The sequence below is a fragment of the Malania oleifera genome, chromosome 4, assembly GCF_029873635.1.
Source record: "Malania oleifera isolate guangnan ecotype guangnan chromosome 4, ASM2987363v1, whole genome shotgun sequence".
NCBI lineage: Eukaryota > Viridiplantae > Streptophyta > Magnoliopsida > Santalales > Ximeniaceae > Malania > Malania oleifera.
In genome coordinates, this window is record NC_080420.1 from 14,209,780 (window position 1) to 14,226,438 (window position 16,659).

The window sequence follows — 16,659 nt, forward strand, 5'->3', positions numbered from 1 at the left end:
AGGAAGAATGCCAGATTTGTGTTGGATGAAGAATGTGAGTAGAGCTTCCAGGAATTAAAGCAGCGACTCATCACTGCACCAGTTTTGATGATTCCATCAGGAGGTGATGGTTATGTTATCTACAATGACGCGTCTTTAAAAGGGCTGGGTTGTGTGCTGATGCAGCATGGTAGGGTGGTCGCATATGCGTATCGACAGTTGCAAGAGTATGAAAAGAACCCTACTCACGATCTAGAATTGGCCGCGGTTGTACATGCACTGAAGATCTGGAGGCATTACTTATATGGTAAGAGGTGTGAAATATTTTCAAATCACAAGAGCCTAAAGTACTTCTTTACATAGAAAGAGTTGAATATGCGATAGAGGAGGTGGTTGGAACTTATCAAGGATTACGACTGCACCATCAGTTACCACCCAGGCAAAGCAAATGTGGTAGCTGATGCACTAAGCCGTAAATCAGGAGACACAGCACCGCTAGCAGCGGTAGTTCTGCATCGGACTCAGATGGACTTAGAAAGACTCAGTGTGGAATTAGTAAGGATGATTCTCAGGCGCTTATTTCCATTTTGGTCGTACAGCCCACATTATATAAAAAGATTAAAGCTGCTCAGAGAAATGATTTATAGTTAGTGGAGGTGGTTGCTAGAGTACAGGATGGTCAGGGAGAGGAGTTCAACATTTCTGATGATGGGATTCTGAGATTTTGCACCAGATTGTGTGTGCCTGCAGATGATAGTATCAGGAAGGCAATTTTAGAGGAGACACATAGATCTCTATACAATGTTCATCCTGGAAATATGAAAATGTATAAGGATCTACGGGAGTATTTCTGGTGGAGTGGTATGAAGAGGGAGATAGCAGAATTTATGCGGCAGTGTTTGACGTGCCAGCAGGTTAAGGCTGAGCACCAGAGGCCGGCTGGTCAACTACAGCCACTTTTTATTCCTAAGTGAAAGTGGGACCACGTGTCCATGAATTTTGTTACTAGGCTGCCACCGGCGTCGCATGGTCAAAATGCCATTTTGGTGGTGGTTGATAGGTTGACAAAGACAACGCACTTTCTGCCTATTAAGATTAGCTACCCTATGAACAGCTTAGCAGACATTTACATACAAGACATTTTTTGACCCCATGGAGTGCTAGTGTCCATAGTCTCGGACTGTGATCCACGTTTTACATCACGGTTCTGGAGGAGTTTGCAGGAGGCACTAGAGACTCAGATAGCATTCAGCACAACTTTCCACCCTCAGACCGATGGTCAGACTAAGAGAACAATCCAGGTAATAGAAGATATGCTTCATGCCTGTGTGCTAGACTTTGGAGGTAGCTAGATTCAGTTTTTGCCGCTAGTTGAATTTGCTTACAACAACAGTTATCAGACTAGCATCGACATGGCACCCTACGAGGCATTATATGGTAGGAGATGTAGATCTCCTCTTTTCTGGGATGAAGTAGGTGAAAGGCAAGTTTTGGGTCCAGAGATAATTCAGCAAGCATATGATATAGTCTAACTTATTCGAAATAATATCAGTGCAGCACAAAGTTGGTAGAAAAGCTACAAGGATACTCGCTGCCAAGAACTGGAATTTGAAGTGGGTGATCATGTATTTCTGAGAATAACTCCACTGAAGGGGATCTTGAGATTTGGGAAGAAGGGTAAGCTAAGCCCTAGGTTTATTGGCCCATTTGAGATACTTGAGAAGATTGGGTTAGTGGCCTATTGGTTAGCTTTACCGCCATCGCTATTTCGAGTTCATGACGTATTTCATGTTTCTATGTTAAGGAAATACATCTCGAATCCTTCCCATATCATCAGTCATGCAGAACTGGAAGTCAGTGAGGCTTTAGCATATGAAGAAGCTCCAGTACAGATCTTAGATAAAAAAAAAAAAACAAGAATTGCACAATAAGAAGATACCACTGGTGAAAGTTCTATGGAGAAACCACGCGATTGAGGAAGCCTTATGGGAGCTTGAAGATGAAATCAGACGGAAATATCCCTATTTATTTAATGAATTATAGTACTGATGTATATGCTCAAATGGTAATTTTATTTTGTTGAGTCCAGTGTAATTGTAATGTAGAGTTTAGGTTAGGTAGTATCTTGGTTTTGGGGGAAATTTTCTTTTATGGTTGTAATCTCCCATAACTACCCATGTAACTATGGTATTCCTCCGCCATAAGTGAGGGCAGGTAATAAAATAAGTAGATCATTTTGTCTTATGAAATGATAGAAGGGAATACAGATAGTAAATTTCGAGGACGAAATTTTATAAGGAGAGGAGAATGTAGTGACCTAAAGAATAATAATAATAAAGAGGGAGAGAAAATGGAAACATTAACAGAAGGAGGCCGTAGACTTCGTCGATGACATCGCATTTTGGAGATAATAATAATAATAATAATAATAATAATAATAATAATAATAATAATAATAATAATAATAATAATTTCAAGGAATTTCTAGGACTCGTCGACGAATACAGGGGTTCGTTGACGAGTGCATAAGGAAATTCGTCGATGAATACAGGGTTTTGTCGATGAAGGTCTTCAGGACCTCATCGACGAAGCAAGATTTCAGCAACGAGAAACTACCGAGAGAAGGATGGGCTGCTCTGAATTTCGTCGATGAATACAGGGTTTCATCGATGAATTTAATGAAGGACTCGTCGACGAGGTGACGTGTCACTTCGACATATCTGGCCCTATAAATAGCTAAAAATCGGATTTTTATCCATTTTCAACGCCGCTCTCTCTCCTCTCTCTCTCTCTCTCTCTACATATCTCTCTCACTTCTCTCTTCGTTTCTGAGTCTATTCCTTGCCGGATCGAAGATCTAAAGCCACCATGAAATTCTTAGCGAAGTTCTCTTCAAGTTTGCTAAGATAGATCATTGGTGGGATTGAGTTGGAATTCATCCCAAATTCAGGGTAAGGCCTTTTAGTCCGTTTTTAGCCTTATGACAGTTATAGGAAATGATGTATGCCAAGAAATACTGATATTTTGTTCTGAAAAATATTGTTTTCAGGGTGTTATATAGGAGGCCCTACGGGTGTTAGGCCAATATATAATAGGGGCTTTCCAATAGTCAGGTAAGGGAAATATGTTATGTTAGGTATTTTTAAAATATGATACAGTTTATTAAATTATGAAAATTAGGTATTAAAGTATGGTGTGGCTTGAGAATATGAATATAGTACAGAGATATGTTTTATGAATTTCAGTACCATGATTTTACGAATTTCAGTATCATGATTATATGAATTATAGTACCATGATTATACGAATTTTAGTATTATGATTATGCAGTTCTCAGTGTTATGAATATACAGTTCTCAGTACTATGACATATGGATTACAGTTACAGTTTATTCAGTATCATGGTAATTACGGCTATTTCAGAATCATGGTAAATCAGATAGCTGTATATAGAAATATATTATATAGTATCAGACCCTATTGGACTATGCAGTTACAGAGCATGATACCGTTGCTACAGATATTATGTTATGTTATAAGTGCAACCACCTATTTAGATAATAGTAAATCGATCACCTAAGTCCTTAATGTGGACAGGCTCCCCATCAGATATGGGTTGAGGTGGGCGGATCAGACCGATGGAGTATAGAGATTTACCCTGGTCGGCCAACCAGTGTAGAGCCCACCTACGGGCCGCACAACCCTCTCATGAGGGGTTAAATCATGACACACAGTTATCCACAAGGAAAGTTTTCAGTTACTATTACGTATGTACAGATTTACAGAAACAAGGAACATATTTATGTATAATAGAAATATTTTGAATAGTAACCTATAATACTGTTATGTTAAGTAACATGGAAAGGGTCGTGGATTTTATTACTTGTATTGTATTTACATATTCAGTTATACATGATTTTATGAAAACATATTTTTATAATATAGTAGTTCATTTGCCACACACTAGTAGAATATTTCGTCTTACTGAGCGATGGCTCATCCCAGTGTTGAATTATTTTTCAGGTGATCCAGGTAGGTAAGTAGACCAGGCTCGCAGATAGAGGGGCTTCAGTAGTGCCCTATCAGTGAAGTGAGTATTGTGGAGGATTTTTGTATATTCCAGCATAGTTGAGGGCATTTTGGGGAATAGATATATTTGTATATTTTGGGAAACATGTTAGTACTCTGGTATTGTATGGTATTGTATATATTTACCTATGGTTATGAATGTTATGTGATCTCTGCTTCTTGCTGCTTAGGTTAATGATTGGGTTTACCCCCAGTATAGTATCAGAGCATGTAGAATGTCATAGTATATAGTATAAAAAAAAAAACATGCAAATGAAGCAGGTCGTTACAAAATAGATCTTCCTAGTATTGAAAGATTCAGACTTTGAAGGCTCTACTTCGGAATTTGTATTAGCAGCAATTCAGTAGTTGAAGTAAGATGAACACAAGAGAGCTTGAGAGCTTTTAGAGAACTTTGATTGCCGAAAAATTTCTTGGTGTTTGAGATCTTTGAAGTTTGGGGCTATTTATAGATGTTTAAAAGTAATACCTTGCCCCCCAAGTATACTTGGAGTATTCGTCAAGTTTTTCAAAAGAGTAGTGCCTAAGAAATACATTTAAAAAATCTTCCAATTGAGAATTTTAAAATTCTATTCAAGTGGCAGTCGCTTGCCACGACCTGACAGTCGCCTGCTAGAATCCAAGCAGTCTCCTGGCTTGACCACCCAGGCGCCTAGTTGTGCTCAGGCAGTCACTTGGCACCCTACTGCCTCTTTAAAAATTCCTTTTCTAACTTGGGCAATCGCCTGGCCCTTCAGCTTCACCAAAAAAACTTTTCTTCTTTTGAACCCTTATTTACTTTGATTTTAAAACATACTTTGGGGTTTTTCTAAAAATACATTTTTAAGTTTCTTTTGATTTATAAGAGCTTCAATTCAGTTTATATTTGAAGTTTACATGAAGTACTTACATTCAAACATCCTTTAAACTATATTCTTTTGATCTTCAAGTAAGTCCTTGTTCTTCTATCATCTTTGAGCTTCTGATCATCTTTCTTTCTTGATCTTTTCGAATAGTATTTTCACTGTAAGCTTTATCATCCTTTTGAGCTTTGAACCATCTTTAAGCTTTGCCTTCTTCCTGAAAGAATTTCACTTGAAACAAACCATATTAAACATATCGTGATTTGTTATCATCAAAATAAGAATTGTAAGTCTTGTTAGACCAACAACCACATCTGCTACATGTGTAGAGCATGTAGATCAACAACTACCTCATCTTCAGTGATCTATAAACCTTTTGTAAAAACTATGAACTACCTCAAGAACATCTTCTCAAAGAAAACCTAGGACAACCTGCACACTATGATTTTCATTTATTCACCAGGATTTCACGGGCTGTTTTGTTTTATATAAGTCCATACATAATATCTGTTTTCATTTTCTAAGGCATTAACGATTTTTAAATAATAAATCACAATAAATTGGAAGCATAACTATTTTTTCCCCATTTTAAAATATTTGCTAGCTTTGGTTTTGTAGCTCATTATTCAGAATTAATAAAGGCAAGAATCATTTAGTTTCGTTTTTTTAACTTAATAATTTTTAATGTTTTGTGGTGTATATGGAATTAGATGTCAACTTGAAACCAGAGGTAACTAATGGTTTGGAAATTAATTGTCTAAGACTATTAATAGGAGATGTTTCAAAGTAAAAAGAATTGTCAATTGAACTACTCGAATACATGCTTGTGTTGAATGCCAACTACATGGCTGATACAGTATTTGTGAATTGCATATTGGTAGTGGATTTAGGTTGTTACATGCTTGAAATAATTTATTTGCTGAAAACAACCAGGTTTCAGGTACATATTTTATGGGAAAATGTCCAATTTACAAACGGTGGCCCCTCCTCGCAATAATAAGGTGTTTCTTCTTGTACATTGTCATGTTAGCATCTTAGTTCAACTGATCTCGCAAAATTTTTTGTGCTTTGTTTTAGAAACTAGTGGAACTAGTCAAGATTGAACATTGGGGTGTAGTGAATTTCTCAGCTTGATGTGATATCCGTGGTTTTCTGAGTGATCTAATCAAATGTGGAGAAATGAAAGGAATTGTTAGTTTTAATATTATGTTTTCTACAATATAAGATACGATGGTATTATGTTATATGAATTGAAGATTGAACTACTGGAATACATGCTTGTGTTGAATGCCAACTGCATGGCTGATGCAATATATTGTGAATTGCATGCTGGTAGTGCATTTAGGTTGTTGCATGCTTGAAATGATTTATTTGTTGAAAACAACCAGGTTTTAGGTATATTTTATAGGAAAATGTCTAATTTACATATGACATGCTGTCGAAATTTCGTTAAAAGTTTCCCAAATAAAACCACATGCAACGATAATTATGATAACATGAATGTTATCATAAAATTCTATGTCTGAATGTCTGATTATTTTGCTATCAAATCATTGATACTTATAATATGTATACATATATGTTCAAAAATTGTATACTAATATTTTTATAATTCTTAATTTGTAGGGTTTTGTGACTGTCACAACATCAGCACGATGTCATGCACCATAGTCAAATGTAGCTTTTGATTTTTTTGAACTATTTTTTTTATCTGAACAGATGGAATTTCTTTATTTTAATTTGAATTTGAATTTGAATAATGCATTCATATTTGAATTTGAATTTGAATTTTGAAAATGTGTATTTTAAATGGCATGGGTGTGAGTTATGGCACGTATATACATTAAATTGCTATCTTAGTTACAGTTTAAATTAATAGTTACGCCTACTGGGTTTCAGGCGAGTCCTAGCCAAGGTCTGAGGAGAAGATACAGTGAGGGATAAAGACAGAAGATAGGAAGATGGGTGTATCAGGGATCTCAGACATGCCCGATTTGTCCCAGATGTAATAGGAGGCACGTGGGGGAATGTTGTGTGGAAGAGAATGTTTGCTATCACTATGGGAGACCCAGATATATTGCGAGAGACTTTCGAGCTCAGCCAGTTAATCCACTCGATCCTAGACAAATATGGGGAACCAATCAAGCATCCCAAGGAAATCAGCAGAGGAACACCGCCCCAGCACGACTCTATGTTTTAACACCGGGAGACGCTGAGGCAGCAGGTGATGTGGTGACAGGTACCATTTCTATATTTTCATATATAGTTACTATTTTATTTGATTCAAGAGCTACTCACTATTTCATAACCCATGAATTTATTAAATTATAGGGTTATAGAAACTTAATCTTTAGGTATCAGTTTATCAGTAGCTACGCCGACCAAGACCAGAGTGTTGTGTAGGAAGGTACTTAAAGATTGTCCACTCAGTATTCAGGGGAGGTCTTTGTCAGTGAACTTTGTAGTTCTAGATATGCATGGTTTCAAGGTAATTCTGGGAATGAATTGGCTAGCTGCCAACTATGTCAGTATTGATTGTCATCAGAGAGAAATGGTATTTAGACCTGCAGGAGAGCAAGATTACCTATTTTGGGGACATGTGTGTGTTCCCCACCACAGATTTTGTCAGTTGTTCCAGCAAGGAGATTGCTTTTGGAAGAATGTCATGGGTACCTAACTTGTATAAAAGAAGCACCGAAAGGAGAATCCAAATTAGAAGATATTCTGATAGTGAAAGATTTTCCTAACGTGTTTCCGAAGGATATGCCGAGATTGCCTCCTGATCGTGAGGTCGAGTTTACTATCGACCTATCTCCGGGAACAGCGTCCATTTCTAAAGCACTGTACAGAATGACTCCATTCAATCCAACTTACTATTTTTTTTTTTTTTTTATGTGAACTAATAATCTTGAACATGCTTTACAAATAAGACTCGAATCAAATAGAAGAAAAGTATAAAATCTTCTATTGATATGCACATATGAAAAAATAAGAAAAGAAATTATATTTTTTCAATTTTATAAGAATAAAATTATTTCTTTACAACTAAACAATTTCTCAATTTTTTTTTATAAATAAAATGTACTCATTATTGTTCAGTTTATACGCACAAAATATATTTAGTAACTCTAAAAAAATAATTTTTGCATTAATAAAAACAAAAGTTTGTACTTTTTTATCTAAACTTTTATTAACTAATTAAGAAATAAACCCTTCTTGACCTATTTTTTTCTCTTTAAAAAGAATTAAAATTCAAATATATTAATAATAAATTAAATAAAGCAGATGATTGGAGGTTTAAACCCCATATTTATATCATGGGTTGGATAAGGTTCTTAGTTGGGAAAAGAAAAAAAATAAAATAAAATATATATTTTTATTATATTTCTCTTTATATTAAATACAACTAAAATTTCATATGTATAAATGAAAAATACTATAAACCCGCGATCATTTGGAAGTAATTAGTAATAATCTTGTGAGTTTCACACATTATATTTAATTTCTCTTTGTTACGTGAGTTTGTAATATTATGGTATCGCGCTCCTTAGTATTTTCTCAAAGAAAATATTTATAGACTTGTGGAAAATTAATTTTGTAAGTATCTTTGAGGTGCTCTCCCTAGGATTGAAATTTGGGAAATTTTTATTATTTTCCTTGTTATTATAAGAATAATGTTGTATTATTCTTTGAGTTTGGAGGGGCTTTAACAGGTAACCGCCGGCCAGTGTTAAGAGGAATCTTGCTGACGTACGGTGGTTCTCTCCTTTTCTTTTCTTTTCTTTTCTTCCTGCGATAAATTAAACCACAACCCCTTCTATAAATAAGCCCCCAATGGCACCTTGCATTGGCTTGAACCACCCCTCTCCCTCCTTTCTTCCTCCTCCCAACAATTTCTACTCCCTTTCTTTTTCTCTCCGCAGCTAAACTGGACTCCATTTCCCTCGTCTCCGGGAAAACCCCCAGGACCATGGAGTTTGGAGCCTCCCCCGACGCCGTCAAACCCTCCCACCATCAAGTTCCTCTGCAGCTACGGCGGCAAAATCCTCCCGCGCTACCCCGACGGCAAGCTCCGTTACCGTCAATGCTATTCTGCTAAGGAGTGGAGCTTTAGATTACTCAGACAGTTTTGAGATAACCTTATGTTTTTTCACTGTTATACCATTATTGGGGCGCCAACGATTTTCTGGCCTCCCACCAAACCGTAGACAATTTGGTTTACACCAAACCAAATTTTCTTATTTTCTTTATTATCTCACTAATTTAATTTTTTGGGTCTCTACACAAACAGATCTGTCAAATTAGGGAACAAATCATTTGGCCTTTATCGCAGATCACTCAGATTAGGAAACAAATCAACCAATATTTATTGCAGATCAATCAAATAAAGAAATAAATCACCCAACCTTTTATTACCGATTTAATCAACTTAAGAAACAAATCACCATATCTTTATTGCTGATTATCCCTAATCACTTGATTTGTGCATGTGTGTAGCATGGACTTTAGAGGACCCGAATATCCCTTTTGCTTTTCTGTGCTTTTTTTTTTTTGTATTTTTTTGTTGTATGCAGACTTTTCTCTGTACATTTGCAATCATTTTTTTTTTTTTTTTTTGTATTTATACTATTTGTTTTATTTGCCTCTAGACAAAATGGGGTGTCTACAAAAAGTATGAAAAATAGAAACTTTGACTTAAATTTGAATTGATATGCATTATTTAAGAGGGAGTCTTTTCAAAACTCCTATTTTGATATTTATTCCTTTTTTTTATAAAAAAAATAGCTTGTCATTATCAAAAGAAAAGAGAAGATTAGCCCCAAAATTTCATTAAATTGGTATTAGTGATTTTATTGTTAAGTTATGTTTAAACAGGTTTTAGAGTTGAACAATTCAAGAGAGTTTGAAGACTTTTTCAAGACATTTTAGTATATGTATTGGTTATTATTATTTTGATTGTAATAAGTGGTGGACCTATGTATATGTGAGTTGGGGTAGGCACCCCACTGAAATTTTCAAAATAAAGAGATATTTTAAGTTAATTAAGAAAGTTCACCCACTAAAGATACTCATTTGTCCTCATTTTCAAAGACAAAAAACATGCAAAACTTGAATTTTTAGTAAATGGTATCAATTTTTACTAGTGCTAAATATGAATGTATATGTTTTTCAATTATTAGTCTAGGGAAATATGAAAAACAATATATATCTATTTTTTATCTATATATATATTTGCCCCAACTAAGAAAAATTTTTGGGTCCCCATTGATTGTAATGTTAATATAACTCTAAGAATATGTTCACCATGTTATAAAAGAACATTAAAAAAAAAAGTGAAAATTCTAAGGATTAATACAAGTTTAAGTGTCATTAAAAGATGGATCTTTGGTGCTTCTTTTTTTTTTTGGTAAAAGAGGGCGGTACCTCCTAAACTTTATTAGAAAACCCCTCACTTATGGCCGGGGAAAACCGTGGTTACAATTTTAAGACTTTGGGACAATAAAAACAAAATTCCAAGACTCTAAAACTAACTTAACCAACGTAAACCAAACCAAAAAACCAAACACCAGCAACCAAAAAACTAAGAAACTAAACCACTAAAAGTGAATTAACACAAAACATCATGAGCGCAAAGAAGGAAAACCCAACAAGTCCAATCGAATCATTCCCCTGACTTGCTGAGGAAGATCATCTTGACAACTATATGATCGAGAAAAACCAGATTCACCCTGTTTGACAAAGAAATCTGCACTTTTATTTGCCTCCCTGTAAACATGTTCCACTTTGAACTGTATGCCTCTTAATGCTAGAATAAGTTCTTCCCACAAATCGCATAAGTTCCAAACCGAACACTTTCCAGAATTTATCCACTAATCCAACAAAGCCGAGTCACATGCAATCTCCACTTGATCAAATCCGAGATCTTTGCACAAATTAATTCCTAAAATAATCTCCTTCAATTCAGCCATGTTATTTGTTCCATAACCCAATAATGAGGAAAAAGCTGCTTTAAATAAACCTTTTTCATCTCTTATCACGCCTCCACAACCACAATTCCCTGAGTTACCTCTACAGCTCCCATCCACATTCAGCTTAACCCAAACTATCCCAGGTTTACACCATCTGACTACACGAGGAAGACGAACCCCCACATTTTTTACTTGAATATCCAAAGCACGAAAGACTACAATATCCGTGCAAGAAGTAGGTGCACATTTATTTAACTTGTCTGAAATGGATCTCAGCCAATATTTAATATCAAGCCACACAGTTCTCACCGAATCATGAATTGATTCCATCCTGACTCTACATCGACGAGTCCAGAGTCTCCAAATGGTGAGACTAGGTATAAGACCTACCAAAATGCCTAACTGTGAAGCCCATCTTTCACAACTAAACCAGACATTAACTCTACCTTTCCAAGTACTTGTTGCCATACAACTAACACCCAACGCCACTGCTGCTTTTTTTCATACCTCCTGAGCAAAAGATCTGGTGCAAAACACATAGTCTAAAGATTCAATCTTGGCATTTGAACAACAATCACATCGAGAGGCCATCTGGACACCTACTTCTTTAATACGAGTATCAACTGGAAGACAAGTGAACCAAGACTTCCACATACAAATTGACACCCTTTTTGGCAACATAGGATGCCAGATCCATTTTGCAACTGAGAATTCGTCTTTATGCTCCCTTATAATTTCCCAAGCACTTGCCGTAGTGAATTTTCCATCTGTTGAAGGTTCCTAAATTACTGTATCAGGACCCTCCTTGCAAGAAATAGCAGAGTTCATTACTTCCTCAGCCTGATCTTCACCCAACAGTTCCACTAATAAATCAACATTCCATCCATCTCTATCCCAACAATCTCAAGTTTGAAGCTTATGGTTACTGATTTCCTGAACCTTGGCACAAAGGGGTTCGGAGGCTAAGCAACGATCAAACCAAAAAGAAGCCGACCCTTCTTTAATTCGTACACGGACATGCTCTAAAACTTCAGGAATCACACGAAAAATCGATCTCCAAAATCTGGTTCCTTTCTTTAGTTTCATTTCTCTCAAGTGGTGTTTCTTATACAAATACTTGGCTTTAAAGAATTGAGTTCACAGATTATCCATAGTTAACAATCTCCACACAAACTTCATATGCAATGATTTTTTTACCTCCTCCAAATCCCTAACACCCAAACCACCCTCACAAACAGGCTTACAAATATTAGACCAGGAACACCAATTCCTTTTCCTTTTATCATTTACTCAACTCCAAAAAAATTTTGATAACATAGAATTTATCTTTTTGAAGACATTAGTAGGAATTTCCAATACCACCAATTGATGAACCGTCATTGATGATAATACATGCTTAATTAAAATTAGGCGGCCCCCTTGAGATAAAAGCTTAAATTTCCAACCTGCTATCTTTTTCCTCAATTCATCAACTAGGGGCTCTAAAATACGGGCCATAAGGCAACCCGATACCAAAGGAACACCCAAATATGTAGCAGGAAAACCTCCTCCCGCAAAGTCAGTCGTCTTTAACAGAGATCTCTTCCGAGCAAAAGTAATTCTCTTTGACAAAAAAATACTTGACTTTTCTTTATTTATCAATTAACCAGACCAATCCTCATACTTCTTCAAAGTCTTAATAAGCATTTGAATGGAACTTCTCTTACCATTAGAAAAAATAAGAATGTCATCCGCATAGAGAAGGTGAGATACCAAAGGCGCCCCACGAGGATGATAGTAAGCCCCTATCTTATTCTCCATAAAATTTTTCTTTAGAAGTCGAGAGAGAACTTCTTGTAAAATAATAAATAGATAAGGAGATAAAGGATCTCCTTGGTGAAGCCCTCGAGAAGGTTTAAAGAACCCTTTATAAGTGCCATTCATCATAATGGAGAACCAAGGAGCGGAAACACATTCCGCCACTAAACCACAGAATCTTCGAGAGAAACCAAAGCTTTCCAGAACCAAGTTTAAAAAATCCCAATCGACTCTATTATATGCCTTAGCCATGTCCACTTTGATCATTACATTTCCACCATTAGACTTCTTATGCAAAGAATGAACCATTTCTTGTGCCAAAGAAATATTTTCAAATATACTTCTACCAGGAATGAAAGCTCCTTGTTCCGGAGAAATCAAAGCAAACAATAAACCTGTCATCCTTGCAACAATAATTTTTGAAAAAATTTTGTAGATAACACTACAAAGACTAATAGGCCTAAACTTGTCAAAACTCTAAGGATTCTGCACTTTTGGGATTAGAATAATGTAAGATGCAGAATAAAATCTAGGAAGAGGGGACCCGGCAAAAAAATCTCTAACTGCATCGATCACGTCTTCTTTGACAATATCCCAGCAATCCTGGAAAAAAGACGAGCCAAAACCATTCGGACCTGGGCTACTATTTCTCGGGATAGAAAAAATAGCATCCCTTATCTCCACCTCAAACGGTTCACGACAAAGATCAATATTCTCCTCTTCAGAAACCATAGGAGATATTATATCAACAAGGTTAGTTGTTCGATTGGATCCTACACCTATTAAGAACATTCAAAAATACCTTATTGCACCCTTATGAGCAGCTTCCATAGAATCCAACACTTCTCCATTTAGAAGTTTCAATGAATGAATCATAGTCTTCTTCCTCCTTTGGTTCACAAAAGCATGAAAGAACTTTGTATTGTTATCCCCCGCCTCCAACCATTTCTTTTTGGCTAGCTGAGAAATATGAATCTCCTCCCTCTTTTCCCATGCTTCCAGCTTGAGTTTAGTAAGGAAAAAATCTTCCTCCAATTCAAGCGAATACCCTTCCTAAAGTTGAGCCTCTAGAGCCTCCATACTTTCCTCCAATTTTTTAATGTTCTATTGTACATGTCCAAAAACCTGTTTGTTCACGCAAGACTCCTCCCTCCAAGCTTCCTCCACGCAAGACTTAAAAGACTGGTGCGTGCCCTACATATTCTGATACCTGAAGGGAGAAGGACCATACCGATGCATATTTCTATGAAATCGAATAATCAGTGGGTTATGATCTGAAGTCCTCCTCTTTCCATACTCAAAATAAATATTTGGAAAAACTTGGAGAAGATTCGAATTATAGAGCACCCTATCTAGTTTTGCCTAACTTCGAGAATTACCACTGTGACCCTTACACCAAGACATGTTGTTGCCAGTACCAACCAAATCCATAAGACCATAGTTGTCCAAGCAATTGTTAAATTCCTCCATAGCCGATAACGGCCTCATATGACCACCAGCACGTTCCGAATCTGAACGGATAATATTAAAATCTCCTGCCACTAACCAAGGGAAATTATCCCTCTTTACAAACTCCAAATCATTCCAAAGTTCCCGGCGATCTGTTTGACGACATTTAGCATAAACAAAAGAAGCCAAGAAAATCTGGTCCAATATCTCATACTTTGGGTTTTTTAGGAGCTTAATTGGAAGAAGAATGTACATGTTAAGCAACAAGATCCTTGATAAGATGGAGTGGGGGAAGATGACATGGTGCTGCGATTCTTGTAATTGTGACACATGTCTTTGGCTTGTTCTTCCTTGAAAGAACTTTGATTAACATGGAATTATGGAGATTTCATGAGAAGAATTCTTTATGTCACTATGACATAGTGGTGGATTCGAGAAGTTTTTATAGTGGCATTCTTAGGCTATGATGTGTTGTCATTATATCCATGGTTGATTACTTGTATCTAAATGAGAAAGCTTTGGAGATACTACTTTTAGGGGAATACCAGGTGAGCGACCTACCTACCCTAGTATCTTGTTAAGCAATAAGTGAGCACCTTAAGTAAAGCTTAGGGGTGGGCTCTTGACATATTCGAGAGGTGTGATGAGCTTTTGTGTGGGATTAAAAGGCCTATGGATGACTGATTTGAGAATGAAGTCGGGCATCACTCTCAATCCAAAGGTTGTGATGTTCGCCCTTGTTGGTCCTCCATTGTACAACCTATATTCTTGGGCAATGTCATCTCAAAGCTAATTAGACTATCCAAGGATGTCAATCCTTTGTATGTCTTACTCAAGAAGTATGTGGTGTCACTTCCCTCAACTCATGCCGGTGGGTGATAAGTAATAGATACCCTGGCACAAGGATTTGTGCTTGGAAATAAGAGCTACCCTCAATATTGGTAAAATATAAGTTTCTCCCTTACCATTCGAATCACGATTCGTCAATTAGGATAAAGACTTTCAAATCGTGAGACTTAACTATTAGATCAACATTAATGTCTCCATAGATAAAGATGAGAACAGTTGGATAGAACTTGGTATAGTCTTGTTATCGCACGTAGGTGTGACTCTATCACACTTTAGGTAGATACTTTAGGCAGATAAAGGCAAGGGTGGTTTCTTGTGGCCTTAATAGTTCTGCATGTCTGTAACATCCTACTATAACCAAATAAGTAGGGGTTCTGCTATCTTTCTCGAATGGTTTACAACCGTTAGTATCCCAAATTTATGTGGTCGCTCCCTTTAAAAAAGACCAAAATCACTTTCTTTGGAGACCAAAATAGGGGATTGTGTATACCCAAAAAAAAAATCACACATGACCATGACCCGAACATGGTTAGTCTAAATCAATAATTTATCTTTTTAATTAAATTAAATTTTTTTTAATGTATATGCCATTTTATTTTTACATACCAAATGCTTGACTAATGCCAACCAACATAAAACAAAAAATTAAACAAGCAACTATTAAAAAAAAATACAATGAAACAATTAACAAACAACTAGATTGCAATAACAACAACAATTAAATTTTGTACACGCAACCAAAACCAAACCCCTTATATATATATATATATATATATATATATATGACCTCTATGACAGAACCTACGAAACCAAAGACACATTATTCCCCTCATACCCTTTTCCAAATCCAACAAGCAAACCTTCTACCAAACCAATATATGGGATTATTTATAAATTAAGGAATGAGATGTCATTTTTACGCATGGCTGATCCATTAATATTTATATTTCATTCAAATAAATAATATTATTGTGGTGTGGGCTGTGGGGTACTTCATGATGACAAAGGGCAATATAATTGCTTGGCTTCTAGCTAGCTGGTATACCCCGCAGCCCATGTGAGGAAGAAAAACAATATATTGCAAAGCTTACTCATCGTCGCCGTTGAAACTGTGACGCACATACCAATTAAGGATGAGTTATACGGTAAACTAGTGATATCTACGCTCATTTTGGTTTCATTGCATGTGAGGATAGCTAGGTTTTATTATTTTTACTTAAATAATATTTTTTTAATATAAATTACATTCAACAAAAAAGTATGATCCATTATAGTCGTATGATGAATTCATAAACATTAATGTACTGTCGTTTTAAGGTCGACTTATTCTATAATCTTTTGTATATTAGTTGAAAATGACTACTATGAACTTAAGTTGTGGAATTCTTGCCAAAACACATATATGGTAGTCTAAAGTTATAGTGAGGTTTTAATTTTAGCATAGTACTCTATTATTACTAAAATATTCTATTGCTATCGACTTGTGAGGGGTGGCCACTTATTTTTGGAACTTTTAAACTAAAGAAAGTATTTTTTTTAGGGCACATTTTAACTATTAATATTATGAAAGTTTCATGTTTCAATGGTTTAAAGTCAAATATTAATAAAGATACATATTGTATTATTGATGAGCAATCTCTTACTAGATAGTCCATGTCCAGAGTTGTCTACTGAATAAAAATTAT